Below are 5,000 nucleotides of genomic sequence, written 5' to 3' on the forward strand. Positions count from 1 at the left end.
ACCTGCGCGGGGAGACCCCAATGGATTTCAAGTCCATCGCCTTAACCACTCGGCCACGACTACTCGGACGTCAAGCTGTTATGAGTTTCACACATGTTTTCTAATAGCACCATGATCAAGCTCAGTGATCAACCCTCTGGAAGACATCTCAGAAAATGAAAAGAAAATACAAGGTCTCAGTAAAATGCAAAAATCTGATTTAAAGTCATCATCAATGGGAACTATTCACAGTTTAAAGCTTTTCCCTCTTCATAATGTGGATTTGGAGTCAGTCAGCTCCAAAAACATCTTTAAAAATAATCCAAAAATGCTGAGAAGACTGAACATAATCATTTCCAAGTAAAAAAGACTTGATGTTCATTTGATCAGGCTTTGGAGCGTCTATTAACCATCTCAAGTTTCCAAAAATGTCCAGCGGTTAACTGAAATTACCATATCAATCTTCAGCTGTTTTTCACTTTGAACAGCTCCATACCTATAATACAAGTCAACGGTTAGGTTCGAAAGACCCTATAAAGGGTCCTGATTGACTTTTGTGTGCTACAAAAAAAGCCACAAAACACATTCAAAAGACGCCGGAAAGAATTTTTAGAAAAACACCACCAAAAATGTTTATAAGGCACTTTAGGAAATTCTGGAAAACACAAGAAAAGATGGCTTAGAGAAAAATCAAAAACACTTCCTGAAGCCATTTTGGTTTCAAAACCTTGTCAGATTCACCCACTTGGAAAGAGTGTTATGTGAATATTGACTCAAGTCACAGAGTATGAGATTGCTTGGTATGACATAGACAATGAGTGACATAGACAATTTTAATTTTTGCTAATCCTACTTGATTGACAGCTTTGACCATGGTATTCCATGAATCCTTGAACTCTTTTTTTGTCTTTTATTATGTGGATTTTAAATTGCTTGTTTCATCATTGACATTGGGCATCGTCGATCTGAGTGCAGATGGAAAAATTGAAATGTGTGCCCAGGTTCCACTGAGATTTGAATTCAGATAACAGGATTCAAAGTCCAGAGTGCTAACCATTACACCATGGAACCAACCATTACACAGTCATGGCTGCGGCTTGTTGTGCTGAATAAAGCATATGAAATCGTGAACGATGGCGAAAACAGGCTCCAAAGCTGCAGTGCAAATCTGCAATCATACACAATGGTAAATTGATATCTTATAACCTTTCATTCCACAAATTTACCAACATTTCCACGATATCACAGCTAGGACAGTTTGAAATGTTGATGAAAAGTGGCTAGTAAAAAGATTGCTGTATCTGTTACTTGGAAAAAGTGTGAAAAAAATAAATTGCAAAACTTATACTGTTAGAAAACTGTTCATCCAGTAGTTGATAAAGATTAGCATTGCATGGTAAAAGGCTTCATCTGAGAGATAATTTTAGGTTTGTTCAAATCAAAGTGCATGTCCCAGTCCATTAGCCAGGACAGCGGTCTGTGGCTGCTGGACAAGATCAAGAGAAAAACCTCTTACCTGATGGCACCCACGGTGCTTCTTTTGATTAGCGGCAAGTCGCACATGTAATGTTGCTACAGAATAGATTATCTAAAGAACAGTCAAAGATAAAGTCAGTTTGGTCCTAGAAACTCGCTCCATCACAGATCACTGTCATGGGGAATAGACTAGTAAACATGCAAATTGAACAACAAAGATAAAAGGTCAAAAAGTTTTTAAACATAGACGTAGTCGGCAGGATTTGAAGCTGCGCGGGGAGACGCCAATGGATTTCTAGTCCATCGCCTTAACCACTCGGCCACGACTACTCGGACGTCAAACTGTTATGAGTTTCACACATGTTTTCTAATATCACCATGATCAAGCTCAGTGATCAACCCCCTGGAAGACATCTCAGAAAATGAAAAGAAAATACAAGGTCTCAGTAAAATGCAAAAATCTGATTTAAAGTCATCATCAATGGGAACCATTCACAGTTTAAAGCTTTTCCCTCTTCATAATGTGGATTTGGAGTCAGTCAGCTCCAAAAACATCCTTAAAAATAATCCAAAAATGCTGAGAAGACTGAACATAATCATTTCCAAGTAAAAAAGACTTGATGTTCATTTGATCAGGCTTTGGAGCGTCTATTAACCATCTCAAGTTTCCAAAAATGTCCAGCGGTTAACTGAAATTACCATATCAATCTTCAGCTGTTTTCAACTTTGAACAGCTCCATACCTATAATACAAGTCAACGGTAAGGTTCGAAAGACCCTATAAAGGGTCCTGATTGACTTTTGTGTGCTACAAAAAAAGCCACAAAACACATTCAAAAGACGCCAAAAATAATTTTTAGAAAAACACCACAAAAATGTTTATAAGGCACTTTAGGAAATTCTGGAAAACACAAGAAAAGATGGCTTAGAGAAAAATCAAAAACACTTCCTGAAGCCATTTTGGCTTCAAATCCTTGTCAGATTCACCCACTTGGAAGGAGTGTTATGTGAATATTGACTCAAGTCACAGAGTATGAGATTGCTTGGTATGACATAGACAATGAGTGATATAGACAATTTTAATTTTTGCTAATCATTCTTGATTGACAGCTTTGACCATGAATCCTTGAACTCTTTTTTTGTCTTTTATTATGTGGATTTTAAATTGCTTGTTTCATCATAAACATTGGGCATCGTCGATCTGAGTGCAGATGGAAAAATCGAATTGTGTGCCCTGGTTCCACTGAGATTTGACCTCAGATCACTGGATTCAAAGTCCAGAGTGCTAACCATTACACCATGGAACCAACCATTACACAGTCATGGCTGCGGCTTGTTGTGCTGAATAAAGCATATGAAATCGTGAACGATGGCGAAAACAGGCTCCAAAGCTGCAGTGCAAATCTGCAATCATACACAATGGTAAATTGATATCTTATAACCTTTCATTCCACAAATTTACCAACATTTCCACGATATCACAGCTAGGACAGTTTGAAATGTTGATGAAAAGTGGCTAGTAAAAAGATTGCTGTGTCTGTTACTTGGAAAAAGTGTGAAAAAAATAAATTGCAAAACTTATACTGTTAGAAAACTGTTCATCCAGTAGTTGATAAAGATTAGCATTGCATGGTAAAAGGCTTCATCTAAGAGATAATTTAAGGTTTGTGCAAATCAAAGTGCATGTCCCAGTCCATTAGCCAGGACAGCGGTCTTTGGCTGCTGGACAAGATCAAGAGAAAAACCTCTTACCTGATGGCACCCACGGTGCTTCTTTTGATTAGCGGCAAGTCGCACATGTAATGTTGCTCCAGAATAGATTATCTAAAGAACAGTCAAAGATAAAGTCAGTTTGGTCCTAGAAACTCGCTCCATCACAGATCACTGTCATGGGGAATAGACTAGTAAAGATGCAAATTGAACAACAAAGATAAAAGGTCAAAAAGTTATTGAAACATAGACAGCAGGATTTGAACCTGCGCGGGGAGACCCCAATGGATTTCAAGTCCATCGCCTTAACCACTCGGCCACGACTACTCGGACGTCAAGCTGTTATGAGTTTCACACATGTTTTCTAATAGCACCATGATCAAGCTCAGTGATCAACCCTCTGGAAGACATCTCAGAAAATGAAAAGAAAATACAAGGTCTCAGTAAAATGCAAAAATCTGATTTAAAGTCATCATCAATGGGAACTATTCACAGTTTAAAGCTTTTCCCTCTTCATAATGTGGATTTGGAGTCAGTCAGCTCCAAAAACATCTTTAAAAATAATCCAAAAATGCTGAGAAGACTGAACATAATCATTTCCAAGTAAAAAAGACTTGATGTTCATTTGATCAGGCTTTGGAGCGTCTATTAACCATCTCAAGTTTCCAAAAATGTCCAGCGGTTAACTGAAATTACCATATCAATCTTCAGCTGTTTTTCACTTTGAACAGCTCCATACCTATAATACAAGTCAACGGTTAGGTTCGAAAGACCCTATAAAGGGTCCTGATTGACTTTTGTGTGCTACAAAAAAAGCCACAAAACACATTCAAAAGACGCCGGAAAGAATTTTTAGAAAAACACCACCAAAAATGTTTATAAGGCACTTTAGGAAATTCTGGAAAACACAAGAAAAGATGGCTTAGAGAAAAATCAAAAACACTTCCTGAAGCCATTTTGGTTTCAAAACCTTGTCAGATTCACCCACTTGGAAAGAGTGTTATGTGAATATTGACTCAAGTCACAGAGTATGAGATTGCTTGGTATGACATAGACAATGAGTGACATAGACAATTTTAATTTTTGCTAATCCTACTTGATTGACAGCTTTGACCATGGTATTCCATGAATCCTTGAACTCTTTTTTTGTCTTTTATTATGTGGATTTTAAATTGCTTGTTTCATCATTGACATTGGGCATCGTCGATCTGAGTGCAGATGGAAAAATTGAAATGTGTGCCCAGGTTCCACTGAGATTTGAATTCAGATAACAGGATTCAAAGTCCAGAGTGCTAACCATTACACCATGGAACCAACCATTACACAGTCATGGCTGCGGCTTGTTGTGCTGAATAAAGCATATGAAATCGTGAACGATGGCGAAAACAGGCTCCAAAGCTGCAGTGCAAATCTGCAATCATACACAATGGTAAATTGATATCTTATAACCTTTCATTCCACAAATTTACCAACATTTCCACGATATCACAGCTAGGACAGTTTGAAATGTTGATGAAAAGTGGCTAGTAAAAAGATTGCTGTATCTGTTACTTGGAAAAAGTGTGAAAAAAATAAATTGCAAAACTTATACTGTTAGAAAACTGTTCATCCAGTAGTTGATAAAGATTAGCATTGCATGGTAAAAGGCTTCATCTGAGAGATAATTTTAGGTTTGTGCAAATCAAAGTGCATGTCCCAGTCCATTAGCCAGGACAGCGGTCTGTGGCTGCTGGACAAGATCAAGAGAAAAACCTCTTACCTGATGGCACCCACGGTGCTTCTTTTGATTAGCGGCAAGTCGCACATGTAATGTTGCTCCAGAATAGATAATCTAAA

At 37.8% G+C, this 5,000-nt stretch overlaps 4 non-coding genes across 4 annotated transcripts in view; all 4 read right to left on the reverse strand.

The window, feature by feature from the left end:
- The window catches only part of TRNAS-UGA (transfer RNA serine (anticodon UGA)), an 82-nt gene extending 19 nt beyond the window's left edge, over window positions 1-63 (reverse strand). Inside the window, exon 1 of the tRNA in view lies at window positions 1-63. This exon is cut by the window's left edge and continues 19 nt beyond it. This is a non-coding gene — a tRNA (tRNA-Ser).
- Window positions 64-1,703: 1,640 nt separating this feature from the next.
- TRNAS-AGA (transfer RNA serine (anticodon AGA)) lies at window positions 1,704-1,785 on the reverse strand. The gene has a single exon. It is a non-coding gene; the product is annotated as a tRNA-Ser (tRNA).
- Window positions 1,786-2,689: 904 nt separating this feature from the next.
- TRNAQ-UUG (transfer RNA glutamine (anticodon UUG)) lies at window positions 2,690-2,761 on the reverse strand. Its single transcript has one exon. It is a non-coding gene; the product is annotated as a tRNA-Gln (tRNA).
- Window positions 2,762-3,409: 648 nt separating this feature from the next.
- TRNAS-UGA (transfer RNA serine (anticodon UGA)) lies at window positions 3,410-3,491 on the reverse strand. Its single transcript has one exon. It is a non-coding gene; the product is annotated as a tRNA-Ser (tRNA).
- Window positions 3,492-5,000: the final 1,509 nt, after the last annotated feature.

This window comes from Dendrobates tinctorius, unplaced genomic scaffold (assembly GCF_039654945.1).
Source record: "Dendrobates tinctorius isolate UK_male_01 unplaced genomic scaffold, ASM3965494v1 ptg000048l, whole genome shotgun sequence".
Taxonomy (NCBI): Eukaryota; Metazoa; Chordata; class Amphibia; order Anura; family Dendrobatidae; genus Dendrobates; species Dendrobates tinctorius.